Source organism: Lissotriton vulgaris, chromosome 1_2, assembly GCF_964263255.1.
Source record: "Lissotriton vulgaris chromosome 1_2, aLisVul1.2, whole genome shotgun sequence".
NCBI classification, from domain to species: Eukaryota; Metazoa; Chordata; class Amphibia; order Caudata; family Salamandridae; genus Lissotriton; species Lissotriton vulgaris.
In genome coordinates, this window is record NC_141686.1 from 121436633 (window position 1) to 121451522 (window position 14890).

Consider the following 14890-nt stretch of genomic DNA (forward strand, 5'->3'; position numbering starts at 1 on the left):
ACGTTGTTTGGACGCTACCCAGTTCCAGAAAATTCTCTTTAACACTACTTTAGGGGGGGGCGGATTTAGTTGCCCAGGCGTCCTTAAGGCCCAAGTCACATAAAAGTGTTTTAACTTGCTTGAGCCAATTAATTTTGTGCCAACCAACCATAGACATGACTTCTGACAAACCCTCTGCATACTTAGTTAATTCTGGGGCACGCCATAAGCGAGCCCATAATATAAGTGGTCGGAGTTTGGCGGGTCGGATATTGCATGGCAACCCAGATCCATGTGCAAGGGCAACATGGGCCTGCTCTGGGAAAACGCCACTAGGTCCCTAAGGACCTTGTTTTCCGACCTCGTCTACAAGTCCATATTGTCCAATCCCCATAGCTCTGCACCATACAGGGCATAGGTCACTCCCTTGGCTTTGTATATAACCATCACAGGGGCTATAGGTTTCGATGTTGTAGAACGCTGTTCTCGAAGAATTGCCCCCCACACTCTTTTGTGGCACAATAACATCTTCTGTAGATGGGATGTCCACTGCATATTATCGGAGATGTGAATGCCCAAATAATCGAAAACAGTGACCCTCTCCAGTTGGACATGGTTTAAGACAGGAGCTCTAATATGTTTTTTGGGGGATTTATTACCAGGTATTTAGTTTTATCTGTATTTATCACTAAGCCTCGCAGAGTGCAAAATGCTTGGAAGCTATCTAGGAGGGTCTGCAGGCCAACCGGGGACTTAGAGATGAGCAGAGTATCGTCGGCAAACAGGAGAGTTGGAATCTTTTCGCCCGCCAAGGATGGTGCATCAGATGGAATTTGCAATAAATGCTGCACCACCCCGTTTACATATAAAGAGAACAGGGTGTCAAGACACATCCCTGGTGGATGCGCCTATTCACCGGGATTCTGTCAGTCTTTTGTCCCTACTGGCCCCACCTTACTTGCTCGAAGTTGCCTTCGTGCATCCTCACTAATAGCAGGAGGAGGTAGCGGGGAATCCCCAATTCCAAGAGAACTCTCTAGAGGCGCTCCCTAGGGACCAGGTTGAAGGCAGTCTTTAGATCTATAAAAGCGAGGTAAAGACTGCCCCTGCCCAGAACGACCACTTTCCAGTAAATTAGGAGCAGGCGAAATGCCTGGTCTATGGTCCCAGTTCCTGATCGGAAACCTGCCTGGTAATCGGAGAGGACTCTACTGTCTTCCATCCATTGCTGAATTCTCTGGAGGATCACCTTTCCCACGACTTTTTGTGAGGAGTCCAATAAACTTATTGGTCGATAGTTGGCGGGGTCATCTCTATCTCCCTTTTTGAAAATGGGGATGACCTTTACCCCTTTCCACGAAGCAGGGACCTGAGCACCGTCTACCATGGCATTAATTAACATAGTAATAACCTTTGCCCATTTTGGTCGGTCCAGACGGATTAGGTCTCCTGGGATACCAGCAGGACCTGCCGCTTTACGGGGAACAATGCAGTCAATTGCCCTTTCTACCTCCTTTTGTGTGAAAGGATAAATATTTGGGTCCTCCTTGATTCCTAGGTAATTTAACTCATTACACTGCGAAGAAATGTTCTGGGAACATGAATAGAGTTTTGAAAAGTGGTTGAACCATCTTTGGGCAGATATGTTACAAGTTAGCAGGGTTCCATCTGGCCTGTTCCTTTCTCTAATAATAGTCCAGAAGCATCCCGCATCCTTCCCCAGACTTGCCTCTTTCAATGCATCCCAGTACCGATCTTCCGAAACCTTTTTGGCTGATACCACAGCCCGTTTGTACTCGCTCCTTGCCAGTTTGAGCTGATCTACCTGTCTTGACTTGACTGCCTTAACTAGCAATGATTTCTTTTTGCGACACTCTGTATTGTACCAGCCTTTTTTGGTAATCGCCCTTTGGGGATTGCTTCTCTGTGCCGATGGTATTTGAATAAGGAAGAGGTCTCCCAGGGAAGTGATCATGTTCTGGAAGATTTCAGAGACCCTAGGCAAGGCGGATTGGTCAGATAGATCAGCAAGTGCTGATACTAGTATTCTCTCAATGCCCATCAACTTGCCTTCATCTAGAGCAATTCTTGGCCATCTCAGGCGCCTTCCACAATTGGATGGGTGTACATCTTTATTTGGCCAAATTGGAGGCACAAGTTTGGGATCTCCAGTATTTGGCCACAGTGAGTTAACATGAAGCGATAGAGAATTACGATCGCTGTCAGTAGTAGGAAGGACTATCATATCTTTCATTGATTGCCAGAGTTTAAAATCAAGAAAGATGTAATCTATTCTAGAGGTATGATTCGCTCTATTATAGGTGTGGGCCCCCATTTGATCTGAAGGTGATCTCCCATTTACTGCTCTCAGATCGAATTCAACGGCCATCGAATTCAACAGCGTCCACCTCTCGGCATTTATGGCACAGAGGCAACTACTTTTGAAACCCATCTTCAACGAGCTAAACATCCGTTCCTGCAGACATGCTGCACCAAGTTGGTTGGGCTACAGTTCTCTAATTCTGGCATGTCGGGGAACCAAATTCCTGGCAGAGGTGAAAAAACGGCTAGGTCAAATCGAACAGGGGGAATGCCAAGGAGACAGGACATTATGGCCACCCTAAACCCTGGGATTTTCAAGAAAATCATAAACTGTAAAAACAGACTGAGACCCCGAGACGGCTGAAGTGCCCCGGACAAAAGTTTTAAATATTGTCTTACTATTTCTTAGTTGTGGAGCAGCAACAATTTTAGTAAAACTTATTAATTTTGCACTACTATTTTAATATGTGAAAATTGTAATAATGGTAAATTAATTATGCAATAAATCTTTTTGACTTTGACTTTGAAGTAACTTATCCTTCTCTTCCAGAGGATACTCATCATTAGTCATAAGTACTGATTAGAGTAGCAAGGCCATCCGTGGACCCTGCGGAAAAATACCTGTGTATATTCTGAATTAAACAATTAGCAAAACAAATTCCTCAAGGATGCTTGCCCAAACTGAGCATCCATTTGATTATCAGAATCTAGGCAGTAATGGCGGCCAAAGGTGTGAACCAACCTCCATGCAGCTGCTTTGCATGTCTCCTGAATAGGTACATTTTTAAGCAGCGCAGTAGTAGCCGCTTTACCTTTTGTAGAGTGAGTCCTTGGCTTGCCAGGAAGCTGCTTATGTGCTAACTGATAGGCTAATGTGATGCAAGACACTATCCATTTAGAAGAGGGAAAACCAGTGTGCATTGAACAATAGTTAACAAAGAGATGGTCAGGCTTCCTTAGTTATATCCTTAATTCTATACAGATAGAATTTTAGCAGCCTTTTCAGATCAAGTGAGTGCAATGCTCTTTCAGTAGGCATGGTAGGATTAGGAAAAAATCTGGGTAGAGTGATAGACAGATTAATATGAAAATCTGAAATCACTTTAGGTAGGAAACTCGAGTGAGTCCTCATGACCGCTCGATTCGCATGGAACGCGAGCTAAGGATCTGCGGAGTATAAGGCCTGAATCTCGCTTACCCTACAAGCTCAGGTAATCGCCACTAGAAAAGCGAACTTCCAAGAGAGGTGCTGTAGAGAAACTTTGTGGATGGGTTCAAAATGGGGACCCATTTATTTAGAAAGGACCACATTAAGTTCCCAGGTAGAGGAAGGTAACTGAATTGGAGGGTAGACATTTTTAGCCCTTCAAAGAAGTCTTTGACAACTGGCATTTGAAAGAAGGGAGCCTGAGTTGGAGACTTTCTATAAGCTGTAATTGCTGCCAGATATACTCTGATAGAGGCACATCTTAAGCCTGCTTTAGCTAGGTACAAACGGTATAAATATAAAATAACCTGTTCTTGACCCCGATAGGGTTATGACCATTACCTGTACACCACAAATAGTAATGCTTCCATCTGAAAGCAGGTGAGTTTCTTGTCACAGGCCTTCTCGCTTCCTTTAAGATCTGCATACAGAATTGCGAGAGGCCTAGGTGACCATATTGTAAGACCACAGGAGCCATGCTGTCAATCTGAACAATGGGAGGTTGGGATGGAAAATATTCCTTCCTGACAGCAGATCCAGAAGGCATGGCAACATCCTCTGCTGTGTCTTGGAGAGGTGTAACAGGTCTGTGTACCACCACTGGTGAGGCCACTCTGCTGCGATCAGGATCATTTCCGGCCTGGATTTGTAGAGCTTGTTGATCACCAGTGGTATGAGAGGGACTGGTGGAAAGGCATTAAGAAATTTCTCTGACCAGTTGATCAACGGTGGATTCCCCCTGGAGCCTGGTTGGGGGTAAATGGATGCAAAGGCATTTTATGTTTGCCGCTTCTGCGAATAAATCAATGTCTAGAGAACCCCATGTCCGAAAAATGTCTTGTGCTATTTCGTCTTTCAGCACCCGGTTCGACTAAGTTTTAGCTTAGGTCGTCCTCCTGTGTATTGAGGGAGCCTGGAAGGTGGACTGCAGATATGGACATGTTCCTCGCCAGTAGCCATTTCCAAATTGCTTGAGCCTCCAGAGTCAGGGGTCTGGATCTGGTCCCTCCCTGCTTGTTTGGGTAGTACATTGTTGCGGTGTTGTCCGTCTGAACCAACAGGGAAGGCGACTCAATGGAAGGGAAGAATGATTTGAGAGCCAGATGCACAGCTCTGAGTTCCAACATGTTAATGTGGTATGTTTTTTCCTTGTCCGACCACATCCCCTGTACCTGAAGAGATCCCATGTGAGCACCCCCAGCCCTAGAGAGACGCATCTGTGATGATACTCTGTTTGGGAATTTACTGATGGAAAGGAACTCCTAGCAGAAGATGAGACCCTTGCATCCACCATCTTATTGAGATTTGGACTGAGTGAGGAAGTGTTATGATGTCCTCCCAACCATTGGAAACTTGGGACCACTGGTTCTCTAGAGTTTGCAGTAAGGCCCTCAATTGTAACCTGGCATTCAGGACAATGAATATGCATGACGCAATTGAACCCAGCTGAGATGATACTTGTCTGGCTATAGGATGATGTGTTTTTAGAATATTGCGACCTTTGTGTAGTATTGATAATCGTCTCTCCTCTGAAGGAAACGCTCTTTCGATGCAGCATCTAGCAAAGTAGTAAATTCTTTGAGTAAGATATAGAATAGACTTTTTGCTTTTTGAAGTTCATACACAGGCCCAGTCAATTTAAGATTTGGATACAGTAACTCAGATGATTCTGCTGGAGACTGGGAGAGGCACTCTTGAGTAACCAGTCGTCTAGATAAGGATAGACGAAGATTGGTGCGAGGAGCAGACTTGAGTCCAAAAGGACAGACTTTGAACTGGAAATGGTCTGACTCTATCCTGAATCGAAGGAACGTCCTATGTTTTTGAGAAATGTGGATGTGAAAACAAGCATCCTGAAGGTCTATGGAATACGTCCAATCCCATTGATGGATGTGTGGGATGATTTGATATAAGGCCAGCAGCCTGAATCTCTCTCTGAGAATATATTTGTTTAAGAGTCTGAGATCTAGTATTGGACTGAACTTCTTTTTTGGACCTATCTTTGGAACCAGGAAGTAACATGAATAAATCCTCTGTCGATGTTGTTGCCAGGGCACCCTTTCAGTGGCCTGTTTTTGTAGCAGGGTGGATACCTCCTCTTGCAGCAGATCTAGCTGACTGAGTGGGATTTTTCGAGGGTGCACAGATGGCGGTGGAGACTTGTATCTCATTGAGTACCCATTCCGCACAATATTTTATTTTATTTATTTTGTTGTTTTTAGTGTTTTATAGAGCGCGAACTTGACCCATGAGGGTATCAGAGCGCTTTACACTGTTTACAGAGGTAAACAGATGAAAAGCCTTTGAGTACAGAAATATACAAAATGGTTGGAGAGGGGCAGGGGTGCTGGGACCATGGGGGAGAAGAGGGACACAAGTGTAAGGTTACAATTACAGTTAGAATCATTAAAAACAAAAGCTCCTCCTTTTCTAGGTGGAGTGAATTGGTGATCTGAGGAAGAGGTGATAGTCTTAGATTAGTCAGGCACACTGTGGTGTTGAAGGCAGGCCTTAGACTAGGAATTTACCCATGAGGAAAGTTTTGGCCTCCTTTTTGAAGCGTGCTAGAGAAGGGATTTTTCTGATGGCGGGTGGTAAAGAGTTCCAAATTCCTGGTGCTGCCCCAGAGAAAGTCCGATTGTAGGTTCTTTATTTCAGAAACTGGACAGGTTGGAGCAAGAGGTTTCTGGCGGACCGGGAGTTCCTGCTTCCTCCAGATACCACTAGTTTCTGGGCCAGATAAGTAGGGAAGTTTGCGTTTAGAGCCTTGTGTGTAATGCATGCCAGTTAGTTTCAGCTGTATTCTGGCCTCTAGAGGGAGCCAGTTCAACGCCTTCAGATATGGAGAGATGTGGTCGAATTTCCTAGTGCCAGTAAGTAGTCTGGCGGCCACATTGAGGCAGGTTTTTAAAGGTGTCAAGGAGATCTTGGGTAATCCTGAGAGGGTGGGATAGCCATATTCCAGTCTAGAGATGACTAGTGCTTGGACAGCCGTTTTTAAGTCAGGAGCATCGATGAAAGCTTTCAGCTTCCAAAGGTAACTCAGATGGAATCTGGCTGATTTAGCCATTGAGTTAATGTGGTCTCGCATGTTCAGGTTACAGTCGAAGATTATACCCTGAGATTTGGCAGAGTCCACAATGGTCGGCGGGCAGTTTAAGGCTGTGTGATGGCCTTGATCCACATCTGTATCTCCGGGTTGGCTTTTGTAGGGGAGATTAGGAGAAATTCACTTTTCTTTGCGTTGAGTTTGAGTTGATTAGAGGCACGCCATTGGACAGTCAGTTTCAGGGCATCGTTCGGGGAGAGGATCTCCTCGAGAGATGAAATATTAATGTACATATGGTAGGAGATGTTAGCGGTACGAAGAACTTTGGTGAGTGGCTTTAAGTAAAGATTAAAGAGGGTGGGGGACAGGGTTGAACCTTGAGGGACTACAACCATGACCGGGGTGGGAGCTGATAGGTTGCCAATTCTGAGGAAACTCTGAGATCGGTTGTGGAGGAAGGACCTGAACCATTCTAAGACAGCGCTGTCCTAACCCATCCTGAGTTTGAGGCGTTTGAGTAGCTTTTTATGGTTGACCATGTCAAAGGCTGAGGATAGATCAAAGAAGTTTAGAAGGCAGGTTTTGCCTTGGTCTAGGGCTTGGAGGGCATCGCCCACGATGTGGAGCATAGTAGTTTCAGTGCTGTGGCCCTGTCTGAATCCAGATTGGAACTCATCAAGTAGGTGGAAGTTGTTTATGTGCTGACTTTGTTGTTGTTGTACACACTTCTCTAATACTTTGGCTAACAGAGGGATATTGGAGATAGTTCTGAAGTTGTCAGGGGATGCTGGATCCAGCGATAGTTTTTTTTAAATAGAGAGGACTTGGCCGGCGTTCAAGGGGTCCGGAATCGATCCCTGCTGGAGAGAGGCGTTGATTATAGCAGTCCAGTTAGGAACAATGGATTGGATGGTAGCGGGTCATTAAAGTGGTTATTTTGGTTTAAGGTAGGATGGATTTTAGAGATGGAGTCTTCGTCATAGTATTCAAAGTCAGTCCAGCATGCTTCGTCTTTAGGTGAGGCCAGTGGGGGTAGTGCGCAAAGTGGGGGCAGGACCGGAAGGGGTTGAGTACCACTTTGTCCTGCGTTATTTGTATCCACTCTTCCAAATGAAAACATATACTTCCTCCCACCAGAGCGGGTAACAGAGTTGGAAGCTGATGGAAATGTAAACTCTCATGGTGTTGTTGCGAGGACCAATGATTTTGAATCATCTGCTGGTATTGACGACGATCATAGGGTCGGTAACGACGTCGAAAGTCCTTCTTTTTCTCCAAACCAACCACCTTCAAGGTATCCAACTCGGATTTCATCCTTGACATCTCATTGTCCACATGGGAGTCAAAAAGAGATGTACCATTGAAGGGAAGGTCGGGTATTCTATGTTGAGCCTCCGGTTTCAGTCCTGTGAGTCTCAACCATGAGGATCTCCTAGCACAAATGCCATGTGAATAGCCATAGGCAGCAAGGTCTGAGGCAACAGCTGCCGCGCTGATGACCTGATTCGCTATGAGACCTGCTTCATGCAGAATCTCCTGAAAATCTTGCCGATCTTCCTTTGGCAATTTTTATGTAATACATGAAAGGGAGTCTCACAGCAAGCGGTCATAATGACAGAGTAGAGCAGATGTGCTTGCCACCTTCATAAAAGAGGCAGAGGTGTTGTACATTTCTTTCCAATGGCGTCTGTGGCTTTGCTGTCTTTATCAGGTGAAACAGTAGATGATGAGGCCCCACCTGTGATCTTTCCTTGCAGCAGATACAATAACAGAGTCTGGTGGTAAATCGGACCTCAGAAAAAAAGGGTCCTGCGTTAGAGCCCTCGATTAATATCCTCGATGGCACCACCAAAGCTGGTGTCAGGAAAGTGTGGAGAGCCAGTTCTAGCAAGTGGAAGATGCAGAGTCTCGAAAATTACAGATGTTGATAGAACAGCTGTAGGCACCTCAATGTTGAACTTTGAAGCCCCTCTACACAACACCTTGTTAAATGTAATAATATCATCCACTGGCGACACTCTAGCCGGTGGAGTGAATGACATAGTAGGAGAGTAATTAGCCTAAGATCATGAAGAAAGCCTTTGTCTTTGCTCTCTAGTTGAACTCTACCTAGACCTGGGATGAATAAGGGGGGATCTTTATCTGTGTCTCCTCAAGGCTTCAAGGCTGTGGACTTTTGAGGTGTAGTATGTTGCACTTGCCTGTCAAGCGAATGAGAAGGCAAGTATATTTGCGAGTAGTCTGAACCAAGGGTAGTTTTCTCCATCTTCCACTTACACTCCCCAAGCATCTTGGGTAGAGGTTAGTCAGAGGTGTATAGTGTACTGGAACTGGAGAGCCCTCCAGCGTTACCTGGACAATTTGCAGTTGCCGAGAGGAAGACGCACACCTCAATGCCAGCTCATTACCAGTCAAATCGTGGATCTCCCTCTACGTCGATGGATCCCTCGACGTCGACACTGGTGAGCGATCTGTTCGCAGCCTTTAAGTGGAAATAGGCCTCAACGTAAAACTCCTCCACGCCGACCTCCTCCACGTTGACCCCGCCGGTGAAATTCTCAGTTCAGTTCAGTTCAGTTCAGATTAGCTTTATTCGATTTTGATACATAAAATCATAAAAGCAACATTCATTATATACACATCATTAAGAACCATTTCATTACAATAATTAATATTAAGTTAAGACATTATTAAATCAGTTCAAACGAATTGCTAATCACTAGATACCACTGGTAAAAACACTTCATGGAAAATAATTTGGGATGGGGTTGTTAAAGCCATTCTGGACATACACACTCCGATCCGGCCGATAATTAATCTCTAAACTAATTCTTTCTGGAAAATTGTGTTTTCTCTCTAGTCTTGTAATTAAGGGCCGAGGGTAGCGGAACCTAGGGTAGAAATCATGGAGTCCCCAGACAGAGATCGGGCCATCCCCTAATTGTGGAAACCAAGTTTGTAAATAAGGCACAACCCGATCACTCCAAAATCTAACTAACACCAGGTCGCCTGGGAGATCTTTTGGAAGGGGGCCGAGCCATCCCACCCTTCTAATACTTCGAATAGCACCATCAATGTTCACTGGCAAGGGTCGGTTCGTAGACAGCCAATAGATGACCTTGTGTTTTAGATCCTCTGATCTCTCGGTTTTTCCCTTTGTAAGTGGTAAAACACCGGCGAGAACACAGACAAAGGGGGCGGCCATTGGAGACAAATGTATATGTTTAGTATAATCTAGGTTAGTAGCTTTCTCATCATGAGTTGTGGGAACGTTTGGCTCCCCTACATCAGCGATGATACTCTTGGTGGTAGTGGGCTCGATGTTGGATGACGAGGAGATACATGGGCGGTTCTGTGGGACCGTAGGTCTGTTGAGAGGGATGCTACTTCTTTGAGGAGCTAACTTAGAAACCACAGTAGCGGGTAAGGGCTGTGGTTGGCTAAGTCCTGCCAGGTTCTTATTAGGTTGAGTTGGTGCCCTAATTGAGGTCTCTATATCCCTTAACCTATCCCCTAGGGAGTTGATTCTTGCAGTCAAAGGGGATATTAGAGAGGTGACCAGGCGTTCAATCAGGTCCAGAAGAGCTGCCTGGTAGGGGGGTGCAAAGGATTCAATGTTATCGCAGGCCTGGGAAGCTGTAGGTAGGGTGCTGACGGACGGTGAGGAACTTGTGCAAGGCTTTAGCAGTTTTGCTTCCCTCCCCATGCAGTTATCCCCGGAACGCTTTCTTGTGACCGTAGGAGTTTTAGGGTTCCCAAGTTGTTTAGTGTTTGCTTTTACTGACGGGGATAAGGGAGGGGCAGCCAGACTGTTATCGTTTGCGTTCCATAATGAGCTAGACTGCAAATGTACTGGAAGTATTGGGCTGGAAAGGGCTTGGGGTGGGTCTGCTGTGGTTTCGACTGGTGCATATCGAATGTTCCTCCAAACAGGACAAACTTGATGCTGTGTTGGCTAGCTGCGCCTCAAGATGTTTGCAGGCTACGCTATGTGAGGGCAAACGAGTTTCTGGATCTTCCAAATCATGAATAACGGGTAATAATACCCTGTTTACATAGCAGTCTAACCTCCCCCTACTAGAGTCACTTGGGGGGATACTGGGTTTGGGAGCCCTCTTAAGAGGCATGGCGAAGGTGCAGCAAACAATGTCCCGGAAAAAGTCAATGAAAATCCCAGTGTCTTGAGGCGACAGTATGTGCAGAGATGTAGGTCGAAGTCTCACTATACCTTGTTCAGTAGGAGCCAAGGTGGGTGGCCCGTCCCGTCCTTCTCGGTCCTCTGAGAGCCACAGAGGGCCCGCCCTGTGCCCGGGCTTAGCCCGGCTGATGCCCGCGCGCGTCTAGCGGTGCGAGGGTCCCACAAGAGCTTTATGCGCCTCCTGGCACTGGGGCTTAGCGTGTGCGCTCCCTGGAGACTTGGGAGTTGTAGTCCAGCAGGCAGCAGCGGTGCCCTGCAGGCAGCAGCGGAGGTGGAGTGGGGCCCAGCACAGCAGCAGAAACGGCGGAGTGAAGCCCAGCCCAAACACCCCCCCGACAGAGCAGAGCCCGGTCAGTGTGCAAGGTTCCCAAGTAGCTCGGCACCCACAAGAGCTTTATGCGCCTCCTGGCGCTGGGGCTTGACGTGTGCGCTCCCTGGAGACTTGGGAGTTGTAGTCCAGCAGGCAGCAGCGGTGCCCTGCAGGCATCAGCGGTGGTGGAGCGGGGCCCAGCACAGAAGCAGAAACGGCGGAGTGAAGCCCAGCCCAAAGGCACCCCCGACGGAGCAGAGCCCAGTCAGTGTGCAAGATTCCCCTCTCAACGTCGGAGATTAACTTTTTCTCGATGTCAGAGGTGACGTCCTCGTGGGTGACTTCCTTGAAGTCGACCTTCTCGGTGGCGATGCTGGCCCTACATTCGGTGATGAAGCAGTTGAAGATGAAGCACTATGAGTGAGTGCCGGCTTGGCTTCGATATTCTATGTACCTTTGACGTCGGTGGTGTTCTCGAAGTCGGAGCTGGGTTTCTCGACAGCGACCTCACCTGTCAGCGATGTGTCTTCCATGTCGAGCGTCTGCCTTCAACCATCATAGGTGAGCCTGACTAGGACCGCCTGCGAGAGGGTGTCGACATTGGTCGGCGAGAGGTATTAGCCGTACCTGTATTGATCCCCTTAGATGACGAAAAAATCTTTGACGTTAGTCTTGGCACAGGGGATTTCGACGCTGAATGGTGAATTTGACCGATATCTTCGTTTTTCACCTTTTTCTTGTGCTCTGGTCTGGTGGATCAGACTTTGCCATTTTCTTCCCACAGAAAGGACACTTATTAAATAAGGTAGCATTCTGACAGGAACAATAGCTGCAAAGTCAGAAAATATAATGAGAATAGCACAATAAGTACTTAAAAACGTTGAGTGAAGACAGAAAATTGCACTTGAGAAGATCAATTAGTCACAAAAAAACACTAACTCAATGCTCCAGGATCCTCACAGAAGGAGCCGGAAAAAAGAACTAGCTTAACTGTCACCTGTGGGGCATGATGGAAGCCTGGAGGTCCTGGAGTTCTTAAAGGCACAGTGCCAGTTTTTTCTGAGTGTTCTATATGCAGCATTCTAGGCTAATCTGCCTGCTATCACCTTGCCTTTTTCTCTTTGAAAATAAAAGCTATGTTAAAAAACAAGTTGGAGGTGCATTTTGTTTGGCATGAAAATGTTATTTTATATGTTTTTAAGTATTTCAAACTTGAACATTGAATGCAATATTGGCATATTTGAGCCTAGTATTATGGTTTAGGCTGCATATTTTTTATACATGTGTGTATATTTGAAATGCATGCATATTATATATATATGGGTAACCCCTATATATATATATATATATATATATATATATATATATATATATATATATATATATATATATATACTCCTCCAATCCTGCTTGTTTCAAAGACAGGTCTGACACATGCTCAGGTTTCCCAAAGTAATTTATTCCAACCGGTGCACAATTACAAGCTTTGTTTCCACAATATCAGCGTCCGGCAGACGTGTTTCGGCGTGTGCCTCATCAGTGCCGGTTAGGTAGCTGTTTGTGCCAAGGTGAGTTTGTCACGCAGCTGCAGTTTAAATTACTGTCCAAGTGATTTCATTGGCTGGGATTTGTTCTCTCAACAGCGGACTGGGAAAGTTCCTTTGCTGGTAAACACCGCTGTTCCTCCTGCCGATAGACCACGGACATGGTGCACCACTCCCGCAGTAAGGAACCAATGTACAAACAAACAGTCGGATTTCAGGTACAGTGACCCAATCTTGCACGCGATAATGCCCCTGTTGCTTTTTCTCGGTTCTTACTTGCGGGAAACACAGGTCGGCTTCCATCACTTTCGGGAACACCTTTAAGCAAACTCTATGTTTGCTCCCTCTCCCAAATGCCTACGAGACACTCCAGGTTGGGGGGGCGCCGCATTGTGCCTTCCAAGCACTTGTAGCCAGAAAAGTTTGTTGGTTGTTATGCGGAGCTCCAAACCGAGGGGCGTATCAGATGCGGTAGAGTCGACCTCCACCGTAACATACTCCTCCAATCCTGCTTGTTTCAAAGACAGGTCTGACACATGCTCAGGTTTCCCAAAGTAATTTATTCCAACCGGTGCACAATTACAAGCTTTGCGTCCACAATATCAGCGTCCGGCAGACGCGTTTCGGCGTGCGCCTCATCAGTGCCGGTTAGGTAGCTGTTTGTGCCAAGGTGAGTTTGTCACGCAGCTGCAGTTTAAATTACTGTCCAAGTGATTTCATTGGCTGGGATTTGTTCTCTCAAACAGCGGACTGGGAAAGTTCCTTTGCTGGTAAACACCGCTGTTCCTCCTGCCGAGAGACCACGGACATGGTGCACCACTCCCGCAGTAAGGAACCAATGTACAAACAAACAGTCGGATTTAAGGTACAGTGACCCAATCTTGCACGCGATAATGCCCCTGTTGCTTTTTCTCGGTTCTTACTTGCGGTCGCCAGTAGGTATATATAGTTAGGATTTTTTTGAATAGGGATTTTTGAAAATTCTATGTTGAATAACTTTAGCGTTGATGGACGGAATTGGCTGAAATTTTCAGGAAAATGGCACATTTTGTTTCTGAGCGTCCCCTGAACCTTTGGGGGGGTTTCGTCAAGCGGGGGCCGAGAAAAAAGGGGGGTCCTAAAACGTGTTTTTAACATTGAGTTTTCCATAGGGCAGTTGGACTCACTTTTAGCTCGAACGGCTGAATGGATTTCCACAAAACTTTGCAAAATTGTAGGGACTGGTAGCCCGATGTGCCTTTGCTATATCTCAAGATATATGCTCCAGTGGTTTTTACGAAAATTAACTTTGAAAAATATATAATGGGCTACATTGGGCTATATATATGTTAGAGCCCAAATGTAGCCCAATGTAGCCCAAAGATGGCCACCAGAGACAAAAAAAACAAATGTAGCCCAAATATCAGCCAGATGTAGCCCAACTATAGCCCAGTGACAGAATGTCCCAGAGTGTTCTAAAGAACAACTAGAGCGCTAGCAGTCTTACTTATGACAAAAGTATGGCACACCTGATGTCATCTTAATTGGAATAAAGTATTAACACTAAGAACATTTAATTTGCAAAGGAACAAAATGAGGGGGTTCATTTTGCCATAGAAATTATGATTAGTGCTGAAGAAAGAAAAATTAGGGCACATTTTGAGTGACTTCTCAAATCCTCTTATATTTCATTAAAAAAATTCTGATATGCAGTCTCCCAAGATGGCCACCAGAGACAAAAGAGCCCAAATGTAGCCCAAATATCAGCCAGATGTAGCCCAGCTATAGCTCAATGACAGAATGTCCCAGAGTGTTCTAAAGAACAACTAGAACGCTAACAGTCTTACTTATGAATTTGAAAAGGAACAAAATGAGGGGTTTCATTTTGCCATAGAAATGTTATATATATATATATATATATATATGTATATATATATATATATATATATATATATGTATATATATATATATATATATATATATATATATATATATATATATATATATATATATATATATATATATATATATTACCTACTGGCGGTCGGTATATATAGTTAGAATTTTTTTGAATAGGGATTTCTGAAAATTCTATGTTGAATAACTTTGGCGTTGATGGACGGAATTGGCTGAAATTGTCAGGAAAATTGCACATTTTGTTTCTGAGCGTCCCCTGAAAGTTTGGGGGGGGTTTCATCAAGCGGGGGCCGAGAAAAAAGGGGGGTCCCAAAACGTGTTTTTAACATTGAGTTTTCTATAGGGCGGTTGGACTCACTTTTAGCTCGACCGGCTGAATGGCTTT

The 14890-nt window shown here is 45.3% G+C and overlaps 1 protein-coding gene across 1 annotated transcript in view; it reads right to left on the reverse strand.

The window, feature by feature from the left end:
* The window catches only part of LOC147734664 (uncharacterized), a 5992067-nt gene that overhangs the window by 2947017 nt on the left and 3030160 nt on the right, over window positions 1-14890 (reverse strand). The gene's annotated exons all lie outside the window — the stretch shown is intronic.